Raw genomic sequence first — 18,147 nt, forward strand, 5'->3', positions numbered from 1 at the left:
TGTTACGACGACGACGACGCGCGCGCGCGCGCGTCGTCACACTTGCTGAGGGCCGAAATGGCCGTCATCATGCAGCTTGTTGAGGATATCCCTCTGTAGCGTCGCAGCAATAAGTCGCTGTCCATTCATGTTAAGCGGCCCAAATGTCATGTGAAGGATGCTCGGTTGACCGTTTCTGCACGTAAGAGGAGCCAGGTTTTCGTCTTTGGCTGATTCTTGCCAGCCGTGCACAATCTGCTGTGCCACTTGCTGTGAAACGGAATCTTCCTGCTGCGTCTTTATAATTTTCACGAGCCTCTTTGGAGTTGCAGGCAAGTCTCTCATCACACTGACGCAATGCTGAGGTATCTCGACTTCGCGCATCCGCGTATACTGGCACCTCGACGGCGGCTCAGTCACGCTCTTGATGTTAATGAGCGGAGTCAGCGCTTTGTGATCCATTTCCAACTTAACTTTCGAAAGTCCACTGAGAAACGTGCGAAATTTCGGGCGAGTCCACGTTACTGCCAATGGCTCTGTTTCGACTTGTGCCATCGGCTCTCGACATCTGATAGCGTGCGGCTGCAGGATGTCGCCGGCTGGAGTCGCTGGCCGCGACGCTCCAGTATGCAGCCACCAATCCCAAACCAGCTGGCGTCAGCGCTGACAATGGTCTCCTTCCCGGGATCAAAATAACGCTAGGATTGGCGCGTTGAGGTTAACTGCTCCATCAGCGCTTGCTGCTGAAGATGAGCCCACGTCCAGACGGCTTCGTTCTTTGGGAGGTCGTTCATTGGCTTCAGTTGGACTGGATTATCTTATTAAATCGGCGAAGGTAGTTGATCATTCCTGAGACCGCAGCTTCAATGTCAATGTTCGAATGACCAAATTTAATTTAAGTCAAAACGAGCAAAGCGAGCCAGCAAGATGCCCGGGACATTTTGGCCATCCGAAGGGCTCGACGTTGCTAGCCCTCAGCACAGGGTCAGTCTGGAGGAATCGTTTTTAAAGGCACAGACTAGCATCGAACCTCCACAAAGAAGAGGGCGAGGTACAAAAAAATCGGCACAAGGTCTACAGTGTGGAACCCGAAGCCGAACATGTCATCCAATCATTGGTTATCAGAACAGATGAAGCGCCTTATTTGACCTTTAGAAGGCTATGGTGACAATTATCATGACGGTGACAAATATCAATCTTGATTTTTACGTTGAATCAGCATCAAGGATTACGGTAGTTGGTATGTTCCTGAAAACAAAATGATGACTTGGGTCATTTTAGGTCGTTGACTTACTCTGACCTTTATGAAGTTTACGGAAGATGTATAACATGGTCCATATTATCGATACACTCAAATGAGCAGCCGAAACTACTTCAAGGCAGGCTTAGAGGAAAAATAGGTTGCTTTTACCTTGGTCTGACCTTCATACGTGACCATAGGTCAATGGAATTTGCAAATGCAATGTCGTGTTTGCCTAAGAAACTATCTCAGAGATGTATGGCTTCGTCTAACACTTCGTTGTTTGCAGCTGATTGAACGATTCCCTAAAAATCATCTTCGCTGAATCCATGCCTTGACTGCGAACCTGTCGTAGGCTAGCGACCTTACTGGGGTAAATTATAATTGGTGATAAGTGATACTGACGAGTTGGTACTTACTTCTCCGCGACCAAGCTTTTATTTGACAATTCCTGTAGAACGCAAAAATGTTAACGACTAATTCTTTTCCCGCGACAAAACCTCTCATACAAAACCGCATGTTCAGCATTCCTTCGTACGCATAAACGCCTACCGTATAAAACCCACGCGGCTGAATTGAGACAGAAGTACCTGTTGAGTATTGCTTATGCGAACACAAACAACCAGAGTCAAGATTTGGTTTTCAAGTTAGGAGGCATGGTTGAACAAAAGCAGCTCCGATAAGCACTGGAGGAAGCCCAATGTTCGGACCACGAAGCATATGTTCCGCGCTGGCGGTGGCAACCCCATCGAAGTTATCCACGTTAGAAATTCGGCGGCATGGGTTTGTTGTGTAGACGTCCATTCATGGAAGTTCTCGCATTCGAGCTAATGTCACGTGAATATTTTTGTTAAAAGCTTCGTTGCGGATAAGTGTTTGCGCTGAAAGGCAATCTTGGAAGCTTAGTGGTTAGCAGTCATAGCCTTGAAGTTCTGTCGCGGAACCCGACCAACCTGCTGTTCATTGTCGTGTCAGGGGAAACAGACCCACTGGTGGATCGAGCGGGGGGCGACAGTCAACGATAGAGACAAAGAACCTCTCGCTTGCCAGGGCAGGCCATCTTGTATGAAGTTCCGAACTATATGTGCCACCTTTGGAGTTTACCCTCCTCGGGACTTGATACTAGTCGACCCTTGCTGAGAGTAGGACAAGAGTGCATCAGAGATACATTGCAGTAAGTGACCCATGAACAACGTGGTGCTTCCTCACGTGATACGAACGGTTCACGTGGCGGTCATGTTACAAAGCTACTTCTTGTGACGTAGGCAGTGACAACCGCCCACCAGCACACACACAATTTGGAAACTTGCAGGCTGAGGGGACCGCGAAAGTGGACTGTGACAAACGCAGGCGCATGCTAGATTTTTTAGCGGTTCAAGACCAGCTCACAGATTATGGGATCCAATTCGGCTAAACTCATAGCCGTTCCAAAACGTGTTTGATACAGCTCAGTTCAGACCCATTGCTTGCGTTACAGCTCTTAAGAAAAAAATGTGCCGATTTCAGCGACTAACGCGGCATGCCGTTCATCTCAGCACACTGCAATGGCATGCAAGTTTTTCGGGACGTGACGTTTTTCTTCACCATGTTACCATTCTGCTTTTACCTGTATGGCTCACCGACAAGACATTACTAGAACGATCCGCCTACGATTCAGATAATGAAATTCAAAGAGGATGTGTTTCAGCTCGTGGCTCAAAGCGGTATTTTCCTGACGAACTGACTCAGCTAGCGGCTCACCCCAACACCGTTAGGGCGTGAGTCAATGCACCAAGTTCGTGATTAAGGTCGCGACCCAATTCGTGATTTAGCTAGAGTCGAACTCAAGCCTGAACAAACGTCCAGTTAAAAAATGCTGGACAGATAACCCGCCAGCCAAATAACGCCGCCCACTTGTCCTGAATGGGGTCTTCTTCGCACGTCTTAGATCACTTGTGCGTCGTTTATTTCCAGACCACATTAATACGGCAGGGCATGCAAACTCGCGCACAGTCCTTGCTAAACAAGATAGACAATAGACACACTCGGAATGCCGCACCCTCGGATAACTCCTTGGTAACATCACAGATGATACAAGCCCAGCAGTGGCGGCCGGCGGCGAGCCGGACCTGCATCGCGGCTCACGCACGCCGCGTGGCTAGATGGCCGTCTGAGGCGTGCTGGGGGCTGCGACCAGACCAGGGCGCCGGCAGAGCCGCGGCCTCGCTGAGCACGGACGAGCCTGGGGTGGCTGCCGACCAGCCCCTGTGCAGAACCCGCCGGCCGGCGGGTCGATGCATCCACAACGTCCCCGTCCCTGCCCACAACGTCTCGACTAAACGCATCATTGAGACAAACCAGGCTACAGAGATGACCCTCATATTGTCGGTAAGTGCACACCTATACAGAGCCGAGCCCAGCCGGCTCCCATAACTGATAGACATCGGCGGCGCCCGTCCCAAAGGACATAGCAGGCGCGTGGGCACAGACAAGGTATGTACATGCATCCCAATAACGGCAAGAGGTGTGGGAAAAGGCGCCGCGCCTCCAGCATCGCACCACTCGGGTGGAGCGGCTCCAAATGTCGGCGCCGCCCGAGATCCAAGCATCGTTTCAGCAGCAAACGCCGCATCACCAGTTTCGCGGGTCAAAGGTCACAGATCAGCGGGCCCCACAGGACTTGAATCCCTTTTTGCTCCAACCGTACATCAAGGATTGCTCCTTGGCCCTCTAACTCGACCATTCTGCGTAAAAAAACATCAGAAAATCCACGGCATTGCCTTCTGAACGAGTGTCGCCTCCCGACAGGTGTGCCTGGTTGGATAACGTCAGCAACGTCCACTAACGCCACCCAGAATGAAATGCAAGACAGGTACGACGTAAGAAACCAAATGTTCGTAAGTAAAACCACATGGGAAAAACAGATTGTCAGAATGAAACCCTGACAAGAAAGGCAATTCATACGAGGCCATCATGATCCCGGAAGAGATGGTGCTCAACACCGCCGCCGCAAGTCAACTATCAGAACAGAGCGCTGAGACTGGCACCGCCTCCCCTCCTCCCTCCCCGCCCTCCCCCCCCCCCCCCCCCCCCCCCCCTCCAGCGCCCTGTCGACCAGCTGCGCTGCTGCACCTTCTGACTCCCCCACGACCCGCAGACGGCCTTCACAACCCCTGACCGGCGCCGGCGGGCGACCGTGCACGAACCCCACACCGTCCCGCGTCGCCCGGCTGTCGCCCGCCAGCTCTCTCGGCAGCCGGGACACGTCAGCGAAGCACCAGTGTTGCGCGGGCGGGGCAGGCGGGTCCAGACGCCGCCGCGCCGGGGTTACGGCGCCCTGATTTCAAATTTTGGTGCGCATGATTTTTTTACGACGAGGTGCAGGTAGCCTGATTGGCCGGTCCAAAGCGTAAGCCTGTGATTTAACCTTGCGCCGGAGCACACCACAAAGAGTGCCGGGAGAGCAGCCACCACTCCGACGAACCTGCCACGATCTCGGAAGTGTGTCCAACGGGTCGACGCGGCTACAGGCGCCGGTCGGGACGCGCCGCGTCGCGACCGACGCCGCCTCCCGCTTGGCACAGGCGTCGCCCGCCCGGCGGACGGTAGTAGGGGTCGAGGGTGGCGCCGGGTCGGACACGCCGCGTCGCGACCGCCGCCGCCTCCCGCTCGTCACCAGGCGTCGCCGCCGCGCGGAGGTAGTAGGGGTCGAGGGTGGCGCCGGCCGGATGCGGAGCCGGGGCGCGGCGCCGCCGACGCGCTGTCGCCAGGGGTTTGAAGTCGTGTTCTCAGCGGTCTGCGAGTCGACCGACTGGGAGTTGGTGAGCAGCTGTAGCAAGGGCCGACAGACGGGCGCCGCGAGCCCTGCAGGTGGCCCGGCAGCCGCTGCCACCGGTCCAGGCAGCGCTGGCAGAAGATGTCGCCGCACCGCCAGCAGTGGAACTGCCCGGCCGGGCGCATGGTCAGCTGGCACGCTCGCCACGCCCCTCCCCCCCCCCCCTCCCTGCATACAACCTCACCTCATGCGGACATGTGGACACCGGCACAGTGCGAACTTCCCACACAAATGTGGATTTCGTGTGCGACAGAAGCGGCAGTCGATGAACCAGCGTTTTGATTTCCGGGCCGACTTTTACCTAATACGAGAGCACACCGGCTAAGCTCCACACAACAAATGCTTCATCGCCGTTAAAAGGTTTGCGATCTTTACAACAACGCTACACACTAGTTGGTGCATATGCGTTATGCGTTAGCCATTGTGGTAGGCCAATGAGGTACCCAGTAGTCATATCCGTGCCCAGTCGGCAACGGATCTATCCAGTTACTCCACGGCGGCACTGGCATTAGCACTAGCACCGGCACTGGCACTGGCACTGACTCTGACAACAGCACCGGCACCGGCACCGGCACCGGCACCGGCACCGGCACCGGCACCGGCACCGGCACCGGCACCGGCACTGGCACTGGCACCGGCACCGGCACTGGCACTGGCATTGGCACTGGCTCTGACAACAGCACCGGCACCGGCACCGGCACCGGCACCGACACTGGCACTGGCACTGGCATTGGCTCTGACAACAGCACCGGCACCGCACCGACCCAAGCGTGGCGGTCGGCGCCCCCTCACCTTCTTGCTGAAGTGGTCGAATGAGGTGGTGCAGCTGCACTCGCGTACACCCCGCGGCGAGACCCAGTCGTCGGCCACCGAGTACAGCTCCCGAGTCAGCTGATCGACGCTGAGCGGCGGCAGCTGGAGATTGGCGTTCACCTGTCGACCCGGACACGGTCACCGCCGGCCCGGCGAGGTCACCGTCCAGCCCAGCACAGACAATGCCAGTCAAACAGTCACTTTGATCTACCGCCCAGGCATTCCGATCAAAAACAATGAACAAATATTTGCAAGCAAAAAACGGAGGAATGAATCCTTCCGACATCTAAAACCAATAGATCGGCAGCACCCAGGTTAAATTACTAGCAGACGTGTACAATCGAAAGAGTAGCATCAGCTGTAAAATGACATCAAATGACATCGCAGGCAAACTGAACAAACTGAGGTAAACCGGGCGGGTTAGAGGCAACCCAATCCTACGGTTCTCTTTTGTGAAACGCGCGCATTCATCAGCCAAAATCCACACTCAGTTTGCTTGCGTCGTTAAATGTTATCGTTAAGCCATGCCCCGGCCGGTAACCATGGGGTTTATTTTCACGCAATGCACGATGCCCCTCTTTAGCCGAGCACACCTTGGGCATATCCGTTTGCGATCTGATGGTATTAGATGTATATGAATGCATCGTCTGTGGTGCACTGCTTCTTGTAGACTGAAAGCTACCGCAGTTTCTACGATCAGATGATAACAATACCATAAAAAACGCGGACAACCGCTGATCCCATGTCCACTAGTCAGCTAAATGTGGGCTTCACTTCTAGTCCCACGCAAAAAACAACCCACCGATGTATTCGATCACACAATCACAACATAAAAAGGAGCCCTACAATTAATGTAAAATTTTCCAGAGTTTTTACGTCACAGTTTTCTCATCATGTTTGAAGGATCAGGATCAACAGCTTCTCTCCAGAAAAAAAGCAGCTGGCTGATCGCAACAAGAGGCTTTCTCAGATAACCAATTTCAAATGCGGGGCTGGGCTTTGTACTGCAGCGCCCGTGACGCGAATGTTGCGCCGCAAATCGCCGCCCTCGTGATTCGTGACCAAGTCATTCGCCGTCACTCTAACTGGCCGGCTCTAAAAGATGGCAATACCCGCACCCCACGCACCACCGGCGTCGGTGCAGGCCATTGCCAGAGGGCACATTTGCCCGTAGGCTGGGCCGGGCCGACCTCACCTGGTCGTTGCTCGGTAGGCTGGACCGGGCCGGCCTCACCTGGTCGTTGCTCGGTAGATTGGACCGGACCGGCCTCACCTGGTCGTTGCTCGGTGGGCTGGACCGGGCCGGCCTCACCTGGTCATTGCTCGGTAGGCTGGACCGGGCCGGCCTCACCTGGTCGTTGCTCGGTGGGCTGGACCGGGCCGGCCTCACCTGGTCATTGCTCGGTAGGCTGGACCGGGCCGGCCTCACCTGGTCGTTGCTCGGTAGGCTGGATCGGGCCGGCCTCACCTGGTCGTTGCCCGGTAGGCTGGACCGGACCGGCCTCACCCGGTTGTTGCCCGGTAGGCTGGACCGGACCGGCCTCGCCTGGTCGTTGCTCGGTAGGCTGGACCGGACCGGCCTCACCTGGTCGTTGCTCGGTGGGCTGGACCGGACCGGCTTCACCTGGTCGTTGCTCGGTAGGCTGGGCCGGGCCGATCTCACCTGGTCGTTGCTCGGTAGGCTGGGCCGGGCCGGCCTCACCTGGTCGTTGCTCGGTAGACTGGACCGGACCGGCCTCACCTGGTCGTTGATGTGGCGCCGATCGGCCAGCTTGTCAGCAGTGGCGGCGCCGTCGGCGCTCTCGCCACTCTCCGGATCGGCGTTGTTCAGTCGACTCTCCAGCTGGCCTATCCGCTGCAACGCGCCGCGAACGGTCACGCACGCGGCGTCGGCCCGGAGCGTGCCGACAGCTCGCACGCCTGCCCCTTCCCCCCCCCCCCCCCCCGGGCCACCAGCAACAGCAGGCTGGTCACAACGCCCGCCTGGAGCGGCGACGGCGGCCGCCCGCTCCGGGTCCCCACACGTCTGCAGCCCCGGGCCACAAGAAACAACAGCAGGCTGGCCACACGCCCGCCTGGAGCGGTGACGGCGGCCGCCCGCTCCGGGCCTCCACACGTCTGCAGCCCCGGGCCACAAGAAACAACAGCAGGCTGGCCACACGCCCGCCTGGAGCGGTGACGGCGGCCGCCCGCTCCCGGTCTCCACACGTCTGCAGCCCCGGGCCACAAGAAACAACAGCAGGCTGGCCACACGCCCGCCCGGAGCGGCGACGGCGGCCGTCCGCTCCGGGCCGCACAAATGGCGTCCGATCGAGCCGAACCCAGGACGAAGCTCCCCTACCGGCCCCATACAGACAAGCGCACTGCTCTCCAGGCGGGTGGCTATAGCAGACGCCGCCGTGTCCTGAGGTCGGCACGCCTGAAAGCCTAATCTCTACACAAACGGACCGCAGACCTCGAGTCAGCGACGGCAGACCCGACCACTAACTTATCCTACCCACGGGCCAGGGACCCTGATCCATCACGACAGAGCCGCCGCCTACCTTTTCGAGCAGGCGGATATGGTCCCGCATCGACTGGTTGTGGTCCGACAGGTAGTTGGCCACCTCCAGCAGGCACTCGCGTGGATGCACGCCGAACTCGAAGCGGGAGTACATACCGCGCCAGAACCTGGCCAGCGCGCGGCGAACGGGCACGTGAAGTTAGCTGCTTGTTATCGGTCACGGTACGGTCCTGCGCTCCATCCGGAGAGGCACCAATATGGCAGCACGACGACAGAGTCGTGCATAGATTTTCGTCCCAGTAGCTTTTCTTTTAACTTAGTCACAAGAATTGCCTCCTCAACTGGCAACTGGATCTGACAACCTCCAAAACAAACGTTGGTTACATGGACGTTGACGGGCACTTTCCAGCCTCAGTATTAACGACGAAGCACGCGACTTTGACCAGGAGCGCAGCAACATCCGACTCAAAGCGCATAAGAGCAAGACCCGAGCCCCGCGGGGGCTACGCTCGCCGCCGACGACGCTCGGTTGGCGGCACGCCAAACCACGCCTCCGAGCACACGCTCGCCCCACCCGGGGCCCGCGGTCCGCAAAGCCAGCGGACACTCACCGGACAACCTGGGGCGGCAGGCCGACCTTCAGCGCGCCCGGGAAGCGCGTGGGGTCGAACAGCGCGTTGGTGTACTCGCTGAGGTGCTGTGCCGTGAGGCCCCACAGTGAGTACGTGCGCTCCGACAGCCTGAGGCAAGGCAACAACGGCAGCGTCAGGAGGGCCAGCGTTCTCCGGGGGTTCTCTTGGAGATCTGGAGGGGGAACACCGTGCATGTGGAAGGCGCGGGGTAAACGAAGACAAGGTCGGAAGCCAATGCCCCACCAAGTACGTTAACAAGCCCATGTCAAAGACTTTCGCCGCCGTCCGGAAGTGAAGCGTTACTTCACTTGCGGTCATTCTCTCAGCAGCGAGCTCGGCGGTGTTTCAACCCATACACCCCGCGTCCGGCCGCCGGCCGTGTCCCGGGTTCCGCCGGCGGGGCAGGCCACGCCTGCCGCCGGGCCCTCGACCGCCGTCACCCGCTGCCGACTCACCGCAGGTCCTGCCGGTCCTTGTGACAGTTGCCGATGAACGTCCCGAACTGGCACGAGAACACGTGGTCGTGCAGGGTAAGCAGGTACCGTTCGTTGAACTGGAACGCCTGGGGCTGCAGCTGGCTCAGCTGCCACACCGCATCTGAGGCGGAGGTGGACCACAGCTGCTGACTCAACTCGACACTGACTTAACACAGGGTTGGAGATGGACTACAGCTGCTGACTCAACTCGACGCTGACTAGGCACGCGGTCGGAGTTGAGCTACATTTGCTGATTCAATCCGGCACTGAACACAACACACCCACACTCACACCCACAACACACCCACACCCCCTCCCCCCCACACATACACCCGCACCCACACCCGCCCACATACACACCCACACCCACACCCACACCCACACCCACACCCACACCCACACCCACACACATACTAGACACTCGACACCGACTGACGCAGGGTCACGGTAGGACGTCAGCCGTCAGAAGCGGAGGTGGAGCATGACACGGATGTGCCAGCTGCGCACAAGCCGAGACAGCGGGACTCGGTTTTGGAAGGACACGACAACAGACAGCGGCCGGGCCCCACGCTCCTGTAGCGGGGATCTCGCAGTAGGACATATAGAACAACAGGGAGCAGCGCTTAGCCGTCACAGGTAACAATCACGACACTGAGTCACGATCTCCGCAATGTGCACCCACCGATGAACTGCGTGAAGATGGGAGAGATCTCCTTGGGGTCCTGCTGGATGAAGCCGCAGCGGTCCGTGAACTTGTGACCGTGCGCCAGCCAGCACTTCTCGATCAGAGCCTGCCGGGCGGCGGAGGCCAGAGCCGTCAGAGCTGACCGCCGCTCACGGAACGCACAGCCCAGCCCACCGAGCGGAAGAAAACAGCACACATACGTGCAGTACGACGCACACCAACGTGACAAAACAAGCCCAAGGCCTGTGGCAGACTGGTCTCCCTGCAATAGGGTCCGATCGTTGTAAGCCGCCAGTCCAGGGAGACTGGTCGGGCTTTGCCGAGGGAACCGCTAGCTGTGCCCCGGCTGCCGCAGGAGCGGTGGCGGGCGGCGAGCGCCATCTGCCGCTCACCTGGAAGCCATGGATGGTGCGGTAGTAGGGGTCGAGCAGCAGCTCGGCGAGCGCGCACGTCTGCGAGGTGCGGTCCCAGCCGTCGCTGCAGTGCACCAGCACCGTCACGCCCTGTTCCACCGAGGCGGCCACGAACTGCGCCGCCTCCAGCGTCGAGCGCACGTGCCGCAGCCAGCCGCTCGACTCCAGGCCCGACAGGAACGTCGACATGGCCGACGTCTTGCTCTCGCAGGCTGCCGGGTACGCGGGCGGGGGCGGTCAGCGGCGGCGGCGGCGGCACCGCGGGGGACGGTCGCGGCCGGCGGCATCCGGCGCCAATATGGCAATCGTCTGGCAACGATGCATTGTCACGACTCTGACGAACGGGATGTCCCCTGGGAGGTACGCGACCCTGGTGGAGACTTTGGTCGATTTGTGGAATACGATGATTTGATTCATCCGGACTAGTGAGGTCTTTTTGAGCCGCCAGTTTAGTGGAGTGCACAAACAAAGCATCGTAGCCTTATATTTCTTATAAAGCTGACGACAAAGACAAAACATTAGCTTCTTGCCAAGAGCTTTCAAACTATCAAACATATGGCCATATCCAAAAACCGGGCACTTACTTTCCACCAGTTTATTTAAGCTATTTCGCATAACATGAATATTTTCGATGCCGAAGAAGTAGAACTTGATATTCTGGTAGAAGTTCTCGTTTTCGTAGCCTTTCCCTGACGCTCTATTTGCCATAGCGTTGATCTGCAAACCACGGGGAAAAGATAGACCAGGCTCTCATAGTCGGATGCTCAAGCGACTTCACATATCAACTGATGGCAAAAATCAACAGGAAACGGGCAAAAGGCTCGGTGAGCCTTGTGCCCGCCCGCTCCCCATCCCCCTTGGTCACGGTTCGCAAATGTGACAGGAGAACACGCAACCCAAGATCGTGCATACTGATTCCAACCGTTCGCTCTGTATGTCCCACTAGCCTCATTACGACATACTCACTGAATTCCCCTTCTGTCAAGCGCCGCACAACAGCACACGTCATCCACGTCACACGTCATGCGCAGCATATGTCATTCACTTAACACGTCATCAACAGCACACGTTACCCACGTCACATGTAATCCGCAGCATACATCATCCGCAGCACATGCCCACCCACTTCACATGCCATCCACAGCACACGTCACCCACGTCACATGTCACCCGCAGCACATGTCACGCACAGCACACGTCACACGTCATCCGCAGCACACATCACCCGTGTCAACACATCACCCGTTCACATGTCACCCATGTCACACGTCCCCCGCGGGCGGTTCACTCACCTTGGGCCGCGTATCCACGACATACATCAGCTTCTCTGACGGGTTTGGTGCCGCGTAGCAGCTCCAGCATTTGCTCATCCTCCAGACAGCGCGCCTTGAAGCCGGACAGCGGCTGACTGCACCGACAGATGCTGGCCTGCGACAGCGCAGGGCGCGTCCGGTCAGCGGCCCGGCGGCACGCGTCCGGTCACCGGCCGCCCCCGGCGACTGCCTGACTGACGTCTGCACGAGCAGCGCGGCGGCGACGGCATGCGCGCGCCACCAATCACGCGATCACGAGACGCGCCTCCCTGGCGCCACGTTGTGCCCACCGCGCCGAACTGGACATCTGACTGGTCCACAGCACAGCGAGTCATGTTTTGTTTCGACAACTGCCAAAGGACCAGAGGCGCACGTCTTGCCCGACAACTGCCAGCGACGCACGCAGTTGATGCGGCGGTGGCAGTCAAGCGCCCACCTGATTCGAGTGTAGGTAGCTGAGCACCGGCAGGCGGCCCTTGCTTCGGAAGCGCGAGCAGCCGAGCAGGACGGCCGTGCTGGCGGCGGCCGGCACGCAGAGCAGCGACGGGTACGTGTCGCACACCTCGTATGCAGCGTTCATGTCCGTCAGCGCCCATACGTCGTTTGGTACGCCCATCCGCCCTGCCGCAGGGCACGCGGCGTTCCTTACAGCCGGCCGGACGCCGGACGCCAGAGGCCGCCAGCAACCGGCCGTTAATTGTGATGCATGCCTCACCAAATGAGTTTCCTGTGCAATGCACGCCACTGAACGCAATGACCGCGAAATGTGACACGTGGCCTTATGACGCCATGAATTATGCACGTAAACTACGTGAAAACACTTCATGATCAGCTTTAATAAGCACGGGACCGGACAGACGGCGCCACCAGGGAGCCGCCACATGATTGACAGGTCAGAGACTGGGGCGCCGGCGTGATGAGCTGGTCGGAGCCGGCACTGACCTGAATTCGTCGCTGAGGTCGTACGTGTCCCAGCCGTCGGGCTGGCGCAGCTCCGTGCTGCGCGGCGTGAAGTGGAAGCAGTACAGGTCTTCCAGTCCACTAGAACGGCGGCGGAGCGTCAGGGTCCAAGGCCCAGCACACGGTCGAGGCGCAGTACCAAAGACCGGTGCAGAGCTGGCTGTAGGCGAGCCTCAGTGCGTCAGGCAGCAGAGAACGGCGTCACGTGCTAAGTACTAGCGAGTTCATCAAGCGCGGATGTTTGGAAGTGTCGGGGCACGCTTCAATGCCGATATCTACCAGGCGTGGCACGATCACAGCCCTTCGCCTCCACGGTCGGGCGTCCGAACACGTGGGTCAAATGACGTACCCCACAACCTCCCATCCTCATCGCCAGAAATAGAACAACTTCACGTCCAGCGAATTCAAGCGGCACCAAACGCAAATGAGCCTGCATGCACGGCGTTGAGCGCCGCCGAACCGAGGCCGGCGCCGGTAGAGCACGGCACCCTGGCTGCGACAGCTGCTGCAGCGACGTGAAGATGTCGTGACAGTCGGGCTCGCGCTGAAACACGAACGTGGCCGAGCGGAAAGTTCTTGCAGCGCACGAGCAGCGGCGAGCCGCCCGGCGTCAGCGGCAGCTTCTCCACGGAGCCCACGTGCATGTGCGAGATCTGCGGCGCGACCGACCGCGTCCGTCAGCAGCGCGGCGCGACGCCGGAACGGCGCCGCCGGCCGCGCGCCGCTGCCAGGCACGCTGGCGCCACAACAGCCTGCAGTGGCCACGGGGTCACGAGCCGGTGAGAAACGGGGCGGGCGCGGCAACACCAACGGGAAACGCCGTGGCGCCCGACGCTATCACCAGGCGTTTGTTGTTGCCTACACGTCTATCGAAGTGAACCGTTAAAATAGCAGAATATTATCACTAACAATCTCACCAGGGTCAGTTTTACAAAACACAGCTTAGGAATAGGAACGAGGCGTGCAAGCAGGAAGCTACGTGGGAATGTCGGCGCGCCTGCGGACACGCCATCTCACAACCCTACCTGTGATCGCATATAAACAATGGCACGACATGGACTATCATCAAGCCCGACTGCCCTTCCCCTCCTGTCAAAGCACGCTGCACGGCTGCCTAAAGCCCCCGTCCCTCGTGCCATAGCGGGCCAGCTCACCCAAGTCTCCTTCTTGTTGCGCGGGTCGACGAAGATGAGGTGGGTGGCGGTGAGGTAGAGGGTCCCCGGAGCCGGTTCCGCGGCGGTGAAGCGCTCCAGCATGCGCACCTTCTCCACCTGCGGCGCGGCGCGTCCGTTAGGCGCCCACCAGGGGCTCACTGGGCCGGCCCGCGCATGACGCCACCGCACTGCATGGGCTCTGACCACGCGAGGCGCCTCACCTTACGCCACTGGGGTGCAACACGATGGATGGAACAGGCATGTGTGCTTGTACGACTACACGTGCGCGGCACAAAACTGTCGCACAGACCGCATTCAATTTCTTCTGTAAACAAAGCATCTATAAAAATTCAACATTAACTCCAGGATTTAGACAAAAGAAAAGGTTAGTTGAAAAATCGTCGCATATCCGAAAAAACTATCAATTCTACCAAATTTCAGGAACAACAGCACACGTTTCCTGCGCGCACTCACTACAGCATGAAGTAGAAGTCTCCGGTGTAGTTTGCATCAGTTGTATAAACCAGCAGAGATGTACCTGGATCCCAAGGGTGGATCTAGGATCCCATAAGCTTCCATGCATATGGGATCTTGGGATATTGGGGGGGGGGGGGGCACCAGGCACACATCTGTAGGCCAGATCGCACACTGGTAACGCCGTCAGACAGGTACGACATAGTCACCCTGGCACTGGCGACAGCGGCAGGCCACGCCCGGCGCCCCGCCCCACCCTCCGGCCGGGCAGACCTCGAGCGACCGAGCCGGCGCACCGGCCCGCCGCGAACCGGGAGCAGCGGCCCCCACCCACCTTGGGCTTCTTGATGATCTCCATCGTCTGCTGCTGGTCGCGCACCCCCGTCTCCACATCGTTGTTGCCGGGCAGCAGCTGAGACAGCTGCCGCCCGACGCCTTTGAGGAACTGGTCCACGGTGACCCCCTGCAACCCACCGACCCTGCGGGCAGTGGCAGGCTCGGCGTCACTGGCTGGCGCGGGCCGGACTCCGGATGCTCGCTGCGTGGCGCGCCTCACACTCCTGCTCTCTCTCTCGCTCTCTCGCTCTCTCTCGCTCTCTCTCTCTCTCTCTCTCTGACTAGCTTGAAATAAGTGATTTAAAGATTCCAGTTGAAATTGTACTGAAAAGGTTGGAGTCAGATGTATTTCTACTGTGCCTCGATGACAAGAGACCCCATTTATGCGAACTGTGCACCTCAAACAATATTATGATGCCCAGCAACAATGGAAGCAGGGCTGTCATTCCTGGACAAGGCCCATAGGTCACAGACTTCAGGTAGTGACCCATTTATGTGGATCTTGCAGTTCAACCTGTAGCCATAACTGATTACAGAGAACATAATTTCTAGTTATTTCTAGGTGTGCTAGATGAAAATAACAGATAATAATCAGCTCCTAACCACTCACCACATGGTTTGATTATGAAACATGAAATGTCAGCCACCTTCAACAAAAACTCCATTAGTGGTCATTCCTAACAAAGTAAAGCAGCTATAACACATGGTCTTCTGGCACTGCTCACCATTCTTAATGGACAAGGCATTTCATACATTTTTTTCTCATCATCCATCAGCACATTTGGCTCTCCACCTTTAACACTTTTAATGATTATGTGAAGCAAGAATGAAACATGGTGTGCATTTTTTGAACTCCTTGAGCAACAGATGCAAATCATTCAACAAATCACTTATCTTAACAGGCCACAGATATCTGTCATGGTGGAACAGCAGACATGGGTTCTATTAAAAGGGCCTCTCCCAGTAAGGCACACATGTGTGAGTCATGTGAATAGTCCAGGGCAGAGTCAGCCAAGAAGGAAGAAGCATATTTTGACATGGAGGATCTCTTGATGACAACAAATACTCCAGCCAGCACCCACAGGCAAGCCAGGTGGTGAAAACTGTCAATGTCAAAGCTGCCCTGAAGGGAGACCAGAGAGTCAAATTCACAAACAGGGGCTGGGAGATGTCTATCACTGTTGTTTACTGTAGCATCACTCAGTAGGCCCTACAGCATACAAAGGGGTCACATAAGTCACACTTCAGTAAAAATAAAATAGCAAGATGCGAGGGCGAGAGCTGTGCTGAAGCATAATGATGTAACAATTGGGGGAAAAGACAACCGTAAAGAGGTCATTTGGAGCAACAAGGGACCAACACACACACCACAAATCACCAGAAAATGGCTTCTGATGAGGCAGCCTTCATCTGCACACAAGATAGCATGCCCACTCACATGCCACAGAGAGCCCAATGGTGGCACTAATGGACCCATCAGTGATCCCGGGACAACAGTTCCAGGGTCTTCCTGACCATATCTCCATAAAAAATATGCTGGAAATCCTGCAGGCATATCCCAAAAAGATGAGCTACTGTGAGAGGACCTTGAAGCTGGCAGCACTGCTGCAAAAGGAGTAGGTGGCCATTTTACACTCCATGCTCAGCTAGTTGGCAGAAAGGGGGCCAATGGGACTGCCAACTATGTCAGATAAAATAGGGAGAGCAGCAGTATATGGGAAAAAAAACTAAATGTCATGCAATGCCACATGGATGTGTGCTTTTTGGTGCATGCTATACCATCCTATCATAGCAAATGGTTGCAAACCTTATGTTAGAAATTATGCCTCAATGAAGTGCTGCTTAGCAGCTAGTAAATAACTAAAGAAATCAAAATATCTTTCTGATGATTTTACACACTCATAACCTCAATGTGACAATTCTGTCCAGCAATTAACACAGAAATAAGATATGCACACATGATACTGGTATGGAGTTTTTGAAGTGTGATCAATTATTGAACCATATGGCAGTATATCTGGTAACATTATATGGGTCTGCCTCATTCAGGACACATCAAAATTATCCTGATATTGAACTATCATCTAGGCCAGTACTTGGTGTGTATTCTATCTGATTCAGCATATTCAGTATATATTCATTTCAGTGATAATTTGTGTATGTTGCAATCATTTTGACTAGCAGCAATCATAAATATTTTTTTTTGCAGACTGGACAACTAACAAGTGTACCTAAGTATTTGCCAATACATATGATACAGACATGCAGTGATAAGGGCATGATATAGACAGTGGAAAATATGCTGTACTTATGTATAATATGGAAATTTCTTGATCCATATTGCAATCATTTACTTGAACTGCATTATATTAAATGGTCATATCTCCACATTCATAACACTCTAAACAAGTAAGAGACAATTAAATTGCATACCTGCTTATGTTTTGCATAAATCATCTATGACCTAAGAAATAGTGCAAAATGTATAATTCATAGTAATAGTCAGGAAAACTTGCTTGCATTTCATAAAATGCAATTAGTCAATCCCACATTTCTTATATCTGTAACTCTTTAACAGTTCTTTACTAGCCTCATAAAGTGAACTGTCAGCCATCCTGCAGATAATGGTAGCTTGGGAAGTATGGTACATTCAGGATGCCAAAGCACCTAGACACCTGAAATCCCCCATAGTTCACAGGCTGTTTGGGCAACACATTTGCAGACATATGTGCATGTTCAAAACATTTAGAGCTAAGCACAGTCAATGAAATTCATGCTTCATCATGAAATATCCTTCCATCAAAGTAACCACAAAAAATATTTATGCTCAATCAAACCTTGTGTTACCCTGCAACCATGCTCACCTTTTAGCAGACAATACAGTCCAGTTTGAAAATGCATGGCAAACAACATTTTCAAACATCAAGATGGAACTTAATGTACACCACAACCAATACACACAATAGCAAATCGCATCCATATAACACACAAATGTCACTGAATAACCAGATAGCACACTAAGAAACAAACGGCCCAAAAAGCATTGAGGCTAGGAGTAGCTCACCTATATCTAGGTTCAACCTGTCAACCAGAGGGAAATCTTTCCGTGGATGAATTCAGGCGTTCGGCGCGTGTCTCGTATGGTCAAATACTTCCAGACCTTTTCGGACTTTACCACAAAGGACGCCGCTTATTTACACTCACGCAACAATGACACGATGTGCCAGGGAGCTCAGCCACCTACACCGTCCCCAACCAAATCCGAAATGAACTCTAGATCGTCGGTCCGCGCGAAATCGATTCACTCTCCGAGACCGCGGAAACCCGCGTCTACGAACACTGCGTACCAGACGGT

The 18,147-nt window shown here is 55.8% G+C and overlaps 1 pseudogene; it reads right to left on the reverse strand.

The window, feature by feature from the left end:
- Window positions 1-2: 2 nt before the first annotated feature.
- On the reverse strand, window positions 3-16,349 carry LOC119107324 (myotubularin-related protein 8-like; annotated as a pseudogene).
- Between the last annotated feature and the right edge of the window lie 1,798 nt (window positions 16,350-18,147).

This window comes from Pollicipes pollicipes, unplaced genomic scaffold, assembly GCF_011947565.3.
Source record: "Pollicipes pollicipes isolate AB1234 unplaced genomic scaffold, Ppol_2.1 Scaffold_6686;HRSCAF=7923_pilon_pilon_pilon, whole genome shotgun sequence".
In the NCBI taxonomy this organism is placed as follows: Eukaryota; Metazoa; Arthropoda; class Thecostraca; order Pollicipedomorpha; family Pollicipedidae; genus Pollicipes; species Pollicipes pollicipes.